Here is a 15,475-nt window from a genome sequence, read left to right on the forward strand (position 1 = left end):
GCCATAATATTGTGGGGTAACACATTTAGGCAAGAAGTATTAATTGCACTAAAGATACTAACAATTATGTGTGGAGAAAACGTTTTGCGTCGTGACATTCCTTACGTCACAAGTGTCGTGTGGGTGGTGCTAAAGAACAGTCACTTCAAAAATCTAAAAGCGAGAAGGATATGCAGCCAGATAATGTCGAAGATTTCCTGGCTAATATGAATTTGACACTGGACGTGCACTCAAACGGTGCACTCAGTTATAACCATCGGACCTGTTATCAAAATCTGCTAAATTATTGTTGAATGCATAAGTTCATCAAAGTGCCAAGTCTTACGGAAGATTTTATCAAAATATAACATCGACGTTGTCGCTGTTCAGGAAAACTATGTTGTAAATGTAGATCAAATGAATAAGAGAGGAAAAATTCCTGGTTTTTGACTTATCAGGAGCAGCGTGCCAACTAGCTTGTGGAATGAGAGTCTACGTACAATCGTCACTCGAGAACCGACATCTATGCCAGTACCGGATTTCAATGAAATCTATGAAGTTACCGTAAAAATTGGAGAACTAACAGTAATTAATATATACAAACCTGCAACTGCCTCCTGGCCTACTCAGGTTTCCCGGTTGTGATACATATCTCGGAGATTTTGACGCTCACCATACACAATATGAAGAATAAGGAAAACGGTGAAGTCGTTGTAAACAGGGTAGAGGACAATAATTAACTTATATTTGGCGTTCGATATTAGTGGATTTCTATTGGCCAGCCGGCCGGAGTGGCCGAGCGGTTCTAGGCGCTACAGTCTGGAACCGCTACAGTCGTAGGTTCGAATTCTGCCTCGGGCATGGATGTGTGTGATGTCCTTAGGTTAGTTAGGTATAAGTAGTTCTAAGTTTTAGGGGACTGATGACCCCAGCAGTTAAGTCCCATAGTGCTCAGAGCCATTTTCTATTGGCCAGTAATGCCTTTTTGCCAGTGCTAGCCTGCTTTTCATGTCCTCCTCGCTCCGTCCATCAGGGGTTATTTTGCTCCTTACGTAGCAGAATTTCTTAACTTCTTTTACTTCCTTATCCCCACCTCCCATGTTAATTTCCGGGAGTTCTTATTTCTGCTAGTTCTCATTACTTTTGTCTTTCTCCGGTTTGCTCTCAGTCCATGTTCTGTACTCGCTAGACTAATCATTCCATCAACAGATCCTGTAATTTTTTTCAATTTCACTGCGGACAGTAATGTCATCAGCGAATGTTATCATTGACAACCTTTCACTCTGAATTTTAATCTCACTCTGAAGCTGTTCTTTTATTTCCGTTATTGCTTCTTCGAAGCACAGATTGAACAGTAAGGACGAAAGACTATGTCCCTGACTTACACTCTTTTTAATAAGAGCACTTCGTTCTTGCAGTCTCCTTTATGGTTACTGTACATATTGTGTATTACCCGTCTTTCCATATTTTAGCTTACTCTTATTTTTTCTCAGAATGTTAAAATCTTGCTCCATTTTACATGTCTTGCTTTTTCTTTAGTCTGTCTGGTCCCTTTACAGGCAAACAGATCGTCTTCTAACAGACCCTCAATTTTCTTTTCCATTCTTCTGTATATTGTTTTTGTTAGCAACTTGGCTGTATGAGCTGTTATGCAGATTGTGCGATAATTCTCGCACTTTTCGGCTCTTGATATCTTCGGAACTGTGTAGTTTATGGTTTTCCGAAAGTGTGATGGTACGTCGCCAGTCTTGTACATTCTAGGCAACAACGTAAACAGCCGTTTTGTTACCTCCTCCCCCAAAGATTTCAGAAATTCCGATGGGATGTTATCTATCCCTTCTGACTAATTTCACCTCAAGTCTTCGAAAGCTCTTTTAAATTCTGATTATAATACTGGATCCATTATCTGTTTTACACCGATACCTGTTCCTTCTATCAAGTCATCAGGCATGTTCTCACAGAAGCCTTCTGTATGCTCTTTCGACCTACCCGCTCTCCCCTCTGGATTTACCAGTGAAATTTCGCTTGCGCTCTTAATATTACCTTCCTTGTTTTTAATTTCGCCAAAGATTGTTTTGACTTTTCTGTATGCAGAGGCAGTCCTTCCGACTATCATTTCATTTTCTATTTATTTACGTTTCCATGCAGTCATTTAGCCGGCCGGTATGGCCGTGCGGTTCTAGGCGCTTCAGTCTGGAACCGCGTGACCGCTACGGTCGCGGGTTCGAATCCTGCCTCGGGCATGGATGTGTGTGATGTCCTTAGGTTAGTTAGGTTTAAGTAGTTCTAAGTTCTAGGGGACTGATGACCACAGATGTTAAGTCCCATAGTGCTCAGAGCCCTTTGCAGTCATTTCGCCTTAGCTTCATACACTTCCCATTCATTTCATTCCTTAGTGACTTGTATTTCTTCATTGATAACTATCAAAGACGTTGCGCCCAGGCCAGGGATGAACACTCACATTTACTGTAACTACAGGATAAAACACTAGCTATCCAAAAATATTGACTAATGGCTTACCGGCGATATACTTCCTTACTGCTCTCTCGTGTAACTTATGTACATATCTGGTACTCCTCCAGCACAGTCGAAAAAGTTCAGATATTCGAACGACTTGTCAGTACCTTCAGAACACAAAACCTTTGAAATAACTGAAGAAGTGTTATCCTCTGATCTATACGTCTTAAGCCAAAATGTCTTGAGCTGGTGCGCTGCTGGCGCCAGTCTCCATCGATTGTCATCCCGATCGTTGTGAGTCGATTTTCGATGCCTGCTTGTCTTCTTCGCATCTTTGGCGGATGGCTATTTAACTGCCGCGAGCGCTCTCTCCAGGGGCTTGTGTTCGGGTATCAGCTGTGTGAGCGACAGTGACGTGTGGCCCTGGCGAATGGCCGAGTCGGTACGACGAAGGAGCGTGGGCAGCTGCTGCGGCGTGTTTCGCTGCTTGAATGCAGATCCGTTGCGACGGTGATTGGGATTCCCTGAAGATTTGAAGGACAGATTTCCTTCTCGTCTGTTACATGTTACTCAAAGTGAATGAACTGGAGTCGAGAAATTGTTTCTTGGTGGGTTCTGTTCATGTTACTGAAAACTTGAGAGTTGGCAATACTCTCTTAGGATTTAAAGGTTGGCTACAGCGCTCATACACAAGCTCTGGAATCTAAGATATTGTTGTCGCGCTTCGCAGCGCACGGATTAATTAGTGGCAGTTTGGAAGCCAGTGTAGGAGCCCGCCTTCTGTGGTGTGTTGGGCGAGGGGTCGACGCCGAGCTGCTGTACTGCCGTGTCCGCCAGCCGCGACACAGGATTTGGTATTGAGTTGATATTTTTTATAATTTGCAGCGCGCTTATTAATTTAAAGGAAAGGGTTTTTGTATGTGCATAGCAGCAGACGGTAATTTTGATAATGATAGGAGTTGAATTCTTAAGGGAAACCATTGTTAGGCGAATAGATTAAATACTGATTTTTGTCACTGATTTCTTTTGTAATTGTCAGGGAATTGTTTCACTATGTATTTAAATGAGAAGTATTTCAGTCTGTCTCAAGAGTTTGATTAATTTGTAATACTGCTTTAACGCCACTGGAGGCAGATTTACATACGAAGCGATTGTTCGAAAGAGCTTCTAGCGTTTTGTTAATTGAATGGGAAAGAATCGCTTTCAGAATATAGTTTTTGAAAAAAGGAATTACTTGTTTGGGATATCATTTATCGAGTTTAGATTTGACCAAACACTTTCTTTTGAATTATATGTAGTTGTAGTAAGCAGCCGCAGCAACAGCAGGAGCCGCCTACAGAACATGCATTGCACTCAGCATGAATAATAGGTTTTTTAATGTTTTTGTTAAATAAGGGAATGCAGCAGATCAAGCAGTGGCAGCAGAAAGACCAAGTAAGTTATTTGTTGCGCACAGGACCAAATTAAAAAAAAATAAAGTTTAGGCGATCTCTGTAATAGGTAAGTTAAAAAGAGTACAAGCACGAGATTTTCAGTAAAAGACACGAGGTAAGAAAGTAGAGCTCGCGACTTTCGCCAGTCGACATGCCTGCCAGGATACGTGTTTTTTGTTTTTTTATTTTTTGGATGAGTCGTAGTTAGATATGCTTCGTCTTTCTACTGCCAACTGCAAGCTTACGCAACAGTAATCATTTGTGGCGGCACAGCATTTTGATCGCTTGGGCACTGCTTTGTATTAACCCAAAATTTTATTTCAGCAGTTTTGTCTTTGAATTTGTTGGTGCATTGTGTAATAGTTAATTGAACAGTGGTATTTTTGGTATAGCGGTGTATTTTAGTGACATGTTTTCGTTCGTATTGCGACTATGATGACGCGAGCACAAAAGAAAATGGTAAAGAATGCAGATGCTACTGCAAACGCGATCGTAGATGCGGTTCCGAACATGAATGTAGAAGCGGTGTCAAACGCAGTTTCCGAAAATTCGGAAAAGAGAGTAGAAAATTCTTTTGTGAATTTTGAGATCCAGGAATTTTCGAACAATACTGCGGAGAATCGGAATGTAGGCCACCATTTGCCAACAATGCGTGATGAGCGTGCTACACGCAACTTAGGAGGACATGACAACGCAGTGACGTAAACCGAACTCATGAGAAATTCCAGCACTGCTTCCGCCTCAAAAGTGCAGAGTAATTTTGTTTTCCCCACTTTCGGTGGAAATTCAGGTCTCGTTGCCACTCCGATAGAGCGGAGTAATTTTGCCTTTCCTTCTGTTAGTGGAAATACAGGTCCTGCTTCTGTGTTAATAGACAAGAGTAACGTTGAAACTTCCTGGCAGATTAAAACTGTGTGCCCGACCGAGACTCGAACTCGGGACCTTTGCCTCAGTCGGGCACACAGTTTTAATCTGCCAGGAAGTTTCATATCAGCGCATACTCCGCTGCAGAGTGAAAATCTCATTCTGGAAAGAGTAACGTTGTACTTCCTGCCCCCAGTAATGATGATTTACAATTATTACTAAGTAAACTTACTGAATTTAATGACAGGAGAGTAAACTTACTGAATTTAACAACAATAATGAAAAGAATTTCAAATTGCTTCAGAACGAAATTAACGAGAATCTCACATTTGAAGAAATGTCCAGTCAGTTGAAAAGTCAGGTACGTGAAGTATTCAAATCAGATATTAATAATCTTGTATCCCGACGTGATCACGTACAAAATGTTGATATTGTTGAAGTGAAACGACAGACGTCACAACAAGAACTGCAAGTAGAGGAATTAGCGAAAAATGTCGAGTCATTGCAATTACAGACCACCAATGAAGTTTCAAAGATAGAAACTCAATTAACGACAGTAGCTAAAGAGGTAGATGAACTATCCATGAAAATGATGGAACTGAGTAGCGGGTTAGATACGAGGTCAGATGACACTCAGCCAGTACCGTTCGCGGATACCGAAGAATTTCAGTCTCTGCAACGTGTTAAACAAGAGCAGACGACAATTAATTAGCAACACAAACGTGAAGTGAAAAATATACAGGAACAGCTTGCCAGCATCGAAGAAAAGATCGATCGCAGCAATGACACTGGTAGATTCGATAATTACCAAATTGGTAACGACAGTGAGTGCATTAATTATGGAAATGCTGCCCACTTTTCTCGTGAATATGACGTGAGTCATGCTGTAAAAGAAAACTCATCCGCTAAGAAAAATGACGAGTTTGACTATAAGCATTCAAAACTTTTCGGACTGTTAGTCACGAAATCCACCCTCGAGAGTGGTTACAACAGTTAGACTATTCTTTACCAACAACATTCCCAATTGGCCACAAACTGGAATTCATTTGCAGTTATCTTGAAGGAGAGCCTGCAACAACAATGCGTTCAATAGTACGTGAATGTCACACATATGGTGATTTTTATCACGCATTCTTATCTGCTTACTGGACGGAGACTACACAAGATCGTGTAAAACATTACATCATTATGATGCAAAGTTATGAGCAGTCGAAATTTTCAACTCCAGTGCAATATTTTGAAAACATAATGCGCATGAACAGATATTTAACGAATCCGTACAGTCAGTCCGAATTAATTCGTATCTGTTTGACAAAACTGCCGATCAGATTACGCCACGTAATTTTGGCAGGTAGGTGCAAAGATGACTAGGAGGCATTCCAAGCTCTTTTGCAAGAATTAGAATTTGACAACTATGAAAACACACAAAAAGATAATAGTAATCAGTATTGGGAAAATAATAATCCGCGGCGTGACCGTAAACGCGTATGGAACTCGGACGAACCTCACGAGTACAGGGCGGAAGAAGATCAACCGTATAACACAGATCATAGACGCCAGAGAAATGATTTTTATGATCATAGGAACTCCCAGTACGGTAATAGAGATCGCGGACCGTGAGAGCAAAGGCGTAATGGAAATGAAAATTATTTTAGAAGAAATGGTCGCGTTAGAAACAACCGAAATTGGCGCGGACACGCAAATTACATTTCGGAACGCAGTGCTTATGCAGAATACAGAACATCGAGCCCACGCGATAATTATGGTCATAACAATTATGAGAACCAAAACAGTTATGATGAGGGCACAAATGAAAATTGGCAGCATCACAGAAATTCCAATTTAGAGCGTGGCGACAATGTAGAAATCAGACCATCCAACCCAAGCAATATTTCGCGGCAACACAAGCCGGCACAACAATGACTAGTAACAAGGACTACAAACGAACCGTTTGTAGCGGCGGAAAGCTGACACACAAATTATGTTAACTTTGTTGGACTAGAAGACATTAGAGACACATTTTTACAAGAAAATGACAACAGCGAAATTATGTATACTCATCCAATTATAAAAATCTCGATAGGAAATATTCTACTTTCAGCTGTACTTGATTCTGGCAGCCCTGTGAATGTAATTAGCGAGACAATGTTTAAGAAGTGTGAACAGGCATCTGTTTGTCCAACCTTGCTATTATTAAAGACCAAATTAAAGGGAGTCATTCAAGGAAAGAGTGTAGATGTACGCAATCAGACTACTTTAGTTTTCAGGTGTCGAGGACACGAGTTTTCTGCAGATTTCTTAGTAGTCCCTCTTTTATCAACAGAAATGATTTTGGGTGTGGAATTCCTACGTGAATATAAAGCAATGTTAAAGTTTTGTAATGCTGAAGTCATGTTACGAGTAAATCAAATGCTAGTCACGCTTAAATTTCAAGGATGGTTAACAAAGGAGAATGAGGAAGTGAATTATCTGCGTTTCTCTTTCCGCTTGAGGCACAACAATCACTGAATTTGTCTAGTAGTTGCACAGATAACATCACTGTTTTACTGTGAAACAGAACACTCCATTAGTACAGAACAATTAAAAGGACAGTTTAGCGAGACAAAGTAGAAGCTAATGCAGGCATTGATGAGTTATTTGAAATATTACAAACAAATTGTGAAGTTTTTCCTCACAAGACAGGAACAATACGTAACTTTCTTTATGAATTAAAGGTCACCATACGTCATCCCATTAACATACAGAGACAGTCAAACAGGAAATACAATCCATTTTAGAGCAGGGAATCATCGAACCTGCTGTGAGTTCATATAACATAACTGTTTTGGTTCTCATAATTGTTATGACCATAATTATCGCGTGGGCTCGATGTTCTGTATTCTGCATAAGCACTGCGTTCCGAATTGTAATTTGCGTGTCCGCGGCAATTCATATAACACGTGGTTAAGAAAAGGGCTAATTCCATTAGACTAGTTCTTGATTCCAGACAAATTAACACAGTAATCCAACATGAAAACGATAGCCCACAGACACTAGATGAACTATTCCAAAAATTCAATGGAGTGAAGGTGATGTCATCTTTGGACTTGCAAAGTAGTTTTTGGCAAATAGAATTAAATCCAAGGTGTAGGAAATACACAGCTTTCCTCTGTTTTGGTAACTGTTACCAACTTCGAAAATTGTCATTTGGTCTCAACGTTTCGTCAGCTGCATTTATCCATGGTTTGAATACAATATTACCGACACACTTAAAAGACAGGATCACCACTTATGTTGACGACATTTTGATTGCAGAAAATTCATGGACAAAACACAACCAAGTATTAAGTGAATTATTACAAACATTTCGGGAACATGGCATTACAGTCAATTTAGAAAAATCGGGCTTTGGTAGAGCACAAATCAAATTTCTTGACCACATTGTTACAACAAAAGGCATTCTACCCAATCCAGAAAAATTAAATGTGATCAAAGAAATGTCCCTACCAACAAACAAGCGACAATTAAGAGGATTTTTGGGACTAATAAATTTTTATCTTTTATTAGCCTACAAAGCTTGTCAACACCTAGATTATGTCAACTAGCAGGTAAGAACACAGTTTCGGACTGGGATCATGTTGCTCAAACAGAGCACCACGATTTTAAAACTGCACTACTGAATGCACCTATATTGTCACATCCTGATTTACCCCTTGATTTTTGCCTTTCGACAGGTAGCTCAAGATTTGGGCTTGGTGTCCATTTGTTCCAAGAAGTTGTTAAAAATATAATTCTTACTCAGAAAAGTATAGCTTTTGCCAGTCGAGTATCAACAAAATCAGAGCGCAGCTATTCACTCACGGAGCTGGAAGCATTGCCATAGTATGACTATCTGCAAGGCAAGCACACAAAAGTATACACCGACCATCGGACGTTACAATTTCTCATATCAGCCAAATTAAATCACGACCGTTTAAAACGTTGGGCTTTGTTTCTTCAGGAACTTAACTTCACTGTTATATATTCCAGGATCACAAAACATCATTGCTGATGCGCTTTCACGAGCACCTGTTGGTTTAGCTCAAAGTAACGAGGAAGATTGGCTAGAAAATAATTACAGCTTACTTTAGATGCAGAAGGTAGCGTTTGAAAACTTCGTTTCATCCTCATTAAGTGACATTGCTCATGAACAAGAAAAGGATTCGATTTGGAAGGATATAAAAAGGAAGTGGGAGAATAAGTCACATCCTATTATAAGACAGTTTTATAACATATGTGATAACATCTGATTCAGATGCAGACGTCCTGACAGTCCTTCTGGGTTTTTATGGGTACCAGACGAACTTGTAAGTAAACTCATTTGGTACACACATCTCAGTTACGCCGACTTTGGTGCGAAGAAATGTTTTCAAAAATTAAGACACATGTTATTTTTACAATATGGAAAAGAGAATCCGTAAAGTCCTGGCAATATGCAAGTTATGTCAGAAAGCAAAACCACCAACAGTGACACACAGAACACCACTATTTCCGATTATCCCAGTCAAATTAAAAGAGATGGCTGTCGTGGACATCTTGTAGCCAGTAATAAGATCTAGTCAAGACCATTCATATGTTTTCGTAGCTGTTGAGCTTGCTTCGAAATTTGTCTCATTAACACCTTTACGAAAAGCTACAGCAAAATCAGTTTCTACAGCATTCGTCAAGAATTTCTTGAAGGAAGTAGGGCATGTTGACAAGGTGATTTCTGGCAATGGCCCACAATTCCGATCCAACAGTTGGCTGAAAACCTTGCGACGCAGGAAAATTAAACCAGTATTTATATCACGTTTTATGCCAATCATGTAACCCATCAGCACGTATCATGAAGGAGTTAGATAAACTTTGCAGATTGTGCTGCCATCGCCAACATAGAAACTGGGATGTACATTTATCCGGTTTCCAAAACATTATTAATGAACTACCTAATGATTCCACTACCCTGCCTCCACTGCTTGTGTTGAAAAATAAACAACCACCAGACAGGATAAAACAATTAGTGGCCTTCCCTGCACAGTGACGTTTAAGATACCATGAAGTGGTAAGTATAGCATTACAGAACACAAAGAAAGTTGCAGATAGAAGAAAGAAGCTGCATAATCAACGAGTCAACATCAAAAATTTACACGTAGGTCAAAAAGTATTGCTTAGATCGCATCGACTATCTCATAAGGGAAAATATTTGAGTAGGAAGTTTTCCTTGGTGTATGAAGGACCCTTCCGTATACGACGCATTGCACACACAAACGCTGTGGAACTTGGGACAATACAAACACGTAAATCGCGAGGTCTTCGTCACTTACCACACATTAAAATTTTCAAGGAATGAGGCCCTAGGGGGTTTACTGATCTTTAATAAATATATGTTTGGCGAGCATAGGTGCCCCAGCCGTTATACAATATTCTTCCGATTTTAATTTTCAGTACTGTTTCATAATCTTTGACTAACCTGTTTATCTATTAATCTTTTATTATCATTCTATCCTGTGTGAAAGACCAAGATGAATGATTTGTATTGTTTGAGAGAATGAGAACTTTGCAAAGGGACATTTCTGATGAAAGGATTATACCAGCTGTTGACATCTTGCGATTCTTCACTGAAACGATGAAATTTTCGTGACTTATTTGAAGGAAAATGTAAGAAATAACTATGTCTGTTTTTTAGGGAGAAATAACATGAAATAACAGAAACTGTTGACATTATCTTCAGGTAAAATATAGTGTATAAGTGGCTCTGATTGAGAAGGTATATTTGATGGGCAGTAGTATAATTAGGAAACCTTCGAACTGACACTTGTTCTGATTCATTATGTAGTTTGAAAAGTGATGATTTATGTGGATTTTTCGTGTTTATTAGTTTGCCAGGTAAGGCGTATTAGGATTTATGGACCACTCATGTATAGTGTGACACAATGAGAAAGCACCTTGCAGACATCTATAGAACAAGAGAACACATATGCGTAAAATTTAAGCCACGGTAATGTTAAGGTAGAGTACACACTTACCTAAAATCTAAGTCACAGTAAAGTTAAGACATAGCTATGAGTCACGAAAGGAGTTCTGACACAAATACACAGCAAAGTGTTGAATTATGTGATGAATGAGTGCCAAGAATATTTTTGCTCTGTGAAATTGTGGAATGGTAAGAATGATACTGTTGTTTCTCTTCTTATTGTTGTTAAGGTTGACATTATTGCATTTCTTACAGGAAACATGATATCAACGGAAGTTTTCTCCATTGCAGAAACGAAAGCACTTAACGTGACGTAATTTTGTGTAGTAGACGACATTTTCAGATCGGAGCGTAGCACGTTTACCGTTAAGGGTCGCGAGAAGAAAGACGTTCCAGAAACAGTCGGCCGTAACACAAAAACACTGAGCTATGACCTAGATAATTATTTCGTGCATTAAACGATTTCTTTTCACTTTCCAGAGTGAAATGACTCTTACGCCAAGAGGCGAGAGTATCTGCCATATTTCATGAATGTGTAAATAGTAGCGTAAAATAAGTCAATTTAATATTTATCTTGTGTTTTTCTATTTCATGATTGTCATTTAATGATGCAGTGCTGATTCCAGCATGAGGTTAATTGGAAGGTGATGATTTTTCTCTTGTCATATCATAAATTTATTTCTTGTCACCTTGATGAATAAACCATTTCTTTCAGTTTCTACTGGATAAATGGAGGGGTTTTGTGTGTTGTATTTTGTGAATAATCTATTTTTTTATTATGTGCTTGTTCTTTGTGACCATCAAAGGTATAGCCACACAGATTCATACAAAGACTATGAAGGCCTCCAAACAGAGGCAATGAGGACTCCATATAAAAACGATTGAGATGCTATACCACAGACACTGACGTTTGACATCAGAAATATTGTCAGTCATTACAGACTGATAATTATAAATTTGGTATAACTTAGTAATTAGAGTGTAAAAAGTCTGACACAAAGTCACGTAATTATTCACTAAATTTTGTACATATTCATGAACTGATTTGACAAGCCATTGGCTAGACTTTTTCTAAACTATTCTGTAACTTTAATAACATATAATAGCATCTCTATGGAATTACTTTTCTATTTGTAGGATTATTTAAATATTTTATAACCAAAATGTACATAACAATTATTGTAACACATATTATAACATTCTCTTTCAGCATCACTATAGTGCGCGACATTTACGACGGCGGCCGAGTTTAGGTTCGTTCTGTGTATCTGACGTCATAAAACACAGTCAGCCAGTGAACAGAGAACGACGTTGCCAGAGCTCGACTGCAGTGCAGAGCACGGGCGAGTGTCATCAGTTTTAGAAACGTTCAGTCATAAATAAAGTAATTGAACAGAGGCAATGGCTTACTAGGATACTTTCTTTTATAGAAAGTTTGGAAAAACCATTCTTTATACCAATTGCTTCATATTCTATTAATTAATTAAACCAAACATGCAATAAGCCTCCTAATTCAGGCGATAGCAAGTAAATATGTTTGTATCATTCTCACAAACCGCTTTTTCGCAATAAAGAACAGCGGTAATTGTTTATTTCCTATTGTACTTCGACGAAACTTGAGTAATTCATAGTCATACCAACAGTGCTTGTCGGTATTTTGCCTTATATCTCAGTCTTCCAGGAGCTCTAATGAATACCAAGCTGCGTCAGTATAATGTTTAATGTGTTTGGCTGCTAAGCGAAAGATTCGAAGTTTAAACTTTGTTCGATGCTTCATATTTTCTTTATTTAAAAACAATATCGAAGTGTCGTACTTCATGAATTTTATTCATTTGAATGTAATTTTTTGAAATTTCTAGTGCTTTGCCTCTTTACTATAATCATAAGTTTTCGGTTTTTCTAATTTTGTCCTCCAATATTTCTGTTCACAGCAATTAAAAACAATGAAAAGGCACACATATAATATTCATGTTATCTGTTTTGTTTATTTATTTTCTCCTCTGCAGTCGCTGTTCATATTGAGATATATTCTTTTGTGACAGTATTAAAAGTACACTCCAGGAAATGGAAAAAAGAACACATTGACACCGGTGTGTCAGACCCACCATACTTGCTCCGGACACTGCGAGAGGGCTGTACAAGCAATGATCACACGCATGGCACAGCGGACACACCAGGAACCGCGGTGTTGGCCGTCGAATGGCGCTAGCTGCGCAGCATTTGTGCACCGCCGCCGTCAGTGTCAGCCAGTTTGCCGTGGTATACGGAGCTCCATCGCAGTCTTTAACACTGGTAGCATGCCGCGACAGCGTGGACGTGAACCGTATGTGCAGTTGACGGACTTTGAGCGAGGGCGTATAGTGGGCATGCGGGAGGCCGGGTGGACGTACTGCCGAATTGCTCAACACGTGGGGCGTGAGGTCTCCACAGTACATCGATGTTGTCGCCAGTGGTCGGCGGAAGGTGCACGTGCCCGTCGACCTGGGACCGGACCGCAGCGACGCACGGATGCACGCCAAGACCGTAGGATCCTACGCAGTGCCGTAGGGGACCGCACCGCCACTTCCCAGCAAATTAGGGTCACTGTTGCTCCTGGGGTATCGGCGAGGACCATTCGCAACCGTCTCCATGAAGTTGGGCTACGGTCCCGCTCACCGTTAGGCCGTCTTCCGCTCACGCCCCAACATCGTGCAGCCCGCCACCAGTGGTGTCGCGACAGGCGTGAATGGAGGGACGACTGGAGACGTGTCGTCTTAAGCGATGAGAGTCGCTTCTGCCTTGGTGCCAATGATGGTCGTATGCGTGTTTGGCGCCGTGCAGGTGAGCGCCACAATCAGGACTGCATACGACCGAGGCACACAGGGCCAACACCCGGCATCATGGTGTGGGGAGCGATCTCCTACACTGGCCGTACACCACTGGTGATCGTCGAGGGGACACTGAATAGTGCACGGTACATCCAATCCGTCATCGAACCCATCGTTCTACCATTCCTAGACCGGCAAGGGAACTTGCTGTTCCAACAGGACAATGCACGTCCGCATGTATCCCGTGCCACCCAACGTGCTCTAGAAGGTGTAAGTCAACTACCCTGGCCAGCAAGATCTCCGGATCTGTCCCCCATTGAGCATGTTTGGGACTGGATGAAGCGTCGTCTCACGCGGTTTGCACGTCCAGCACGAACGCTGGTCCAACTGAGGCGCCAGGTGGAAATGGCATGGCAAGCCGTTCCACAGGACTACATCCAGCATCTCTACGATCGTCTCCATGGGAGAATAGCAGCCTGCATTGCTGCGAAAGGTGGATATACACTGTACTAATGCCGACATTGTGCATGCTCTGTTGCCCGTGTCTATGTGCCTGTGATTCTGTCAGTGTGATCATGTGATGTATCTGACCCCAGGAATGTGTCAATAAAGTTTTCCCTTCCTGGGACAATGAATTCACGGTGTTCTTATTTCAATTTCCAGGAGTGTATTATTTAGAGCAGAATTTCGGCTCGTTCGTTTCTGAGCTACTTGATGGTCTGACGCAATTCTGTGCTTTGCTGCCTTGGTAACATCATCATATTCAATGTTTTCGTCGACTGATCTATGTTTTGGCAAGTGTTTGCTGTCCGTTGTGACGAACACAAATTGTTTGCGCATTGCGCCTCACTGACAATATATTTTAGTTTCTATATTTTATTACGTCCACAATTCAGTTTTGTGTACTTCTCCAACTTTGTTTTAATCAGAACTTTCTAGAAAAAAGCGAAATGACTCTGATATAAATAAAACTTTTATTACAGTCGTGAAAGACGGAATATTTCTCAATACTATATATGACACCTATCTCGTAGTTAAATTAAATGAGATAGTGTTAAACAGTAAATTTTATGTGAAATTTAGGTATCTTGTCCACTTTCATTCTCAACATTGTGGCAACTAAAATCGACCATACGGAAAGTATACGCTATGGACTTTTACCTCTGCAAACTCTTCAAAATTTCGTGCAATGGTTTACTACATTTAGTGCTGCTCAATAACTGCGTTGAACATCGAAACAAAATTAAGTCAAGATGATGTGTAAAAATCAAATTTTTGGGCCAAATAGTTTTTGTGGAATTGGATGATAAGTGTGGCAAAGCAGTCGGAACACCATGTTCCACCACAGGCCAGCAGTGCAATGATGACAAAAATCGCGCACAGTGCGGGATGCGGGGAGCACGTCTCTGTAACGGCGAAAGGGTTAATGTGGCCGTGGTGGCTTTACTTCATAAACTGCGCGCTCCCCCCTAAACGTAAGTTTGGGAACTATACTATACTATGGAGCTGCTTCTCTTGGCGCGTGCGTCGTTTGCAACTGGCAACGCAGCAATCTCCCGCGTCTGGGCGGGCATACGCGAGCCGCCAAGGTAAAAGAATTGAACTATAATAATGTAAAAATAGTAGGTAATGAGAGTTTGACGGCACAGGATTTAAGCCTTGAAATTAAAATAACATTTTTTGTGTGGTGCCACATTTGTAATGATTTGTGGTCAGAATCAAAACTTTGACACTGTTATTGGCCAAACTAATCGTAAGAAAATTAACTTCCCACCGTGACTTGAGATATATGCCACATATCTGTAATTGCTGTCGCAATAAAGTTAAAGAAAACATTTAAATGAGCTCAGTGCTCACATGCCTGGTTATATGATATAATATTATTCCTTGTTTAATTTCTGTAGTTAGGTTAGAGATATCGTATTTTAAAGGGAGAATCTATTTTATATAAAATATGACGTTTC

Source organism: Schistocerca piceifrons, chromosome 3, assembly GCF_021461385.2.
Source record: "Schistocerca piceifrons isolate TAMUIC-IGC-003096 chromosome 3, iqSchPice1.1, whole genome shotgun sequence".
Taxonomy (NCBI): Eukaryota; Metazoa; Arthropoda; class Insecta; order Orthoptera; family Acrididae; genus Schistocerca; species Schistocerca piceifrons.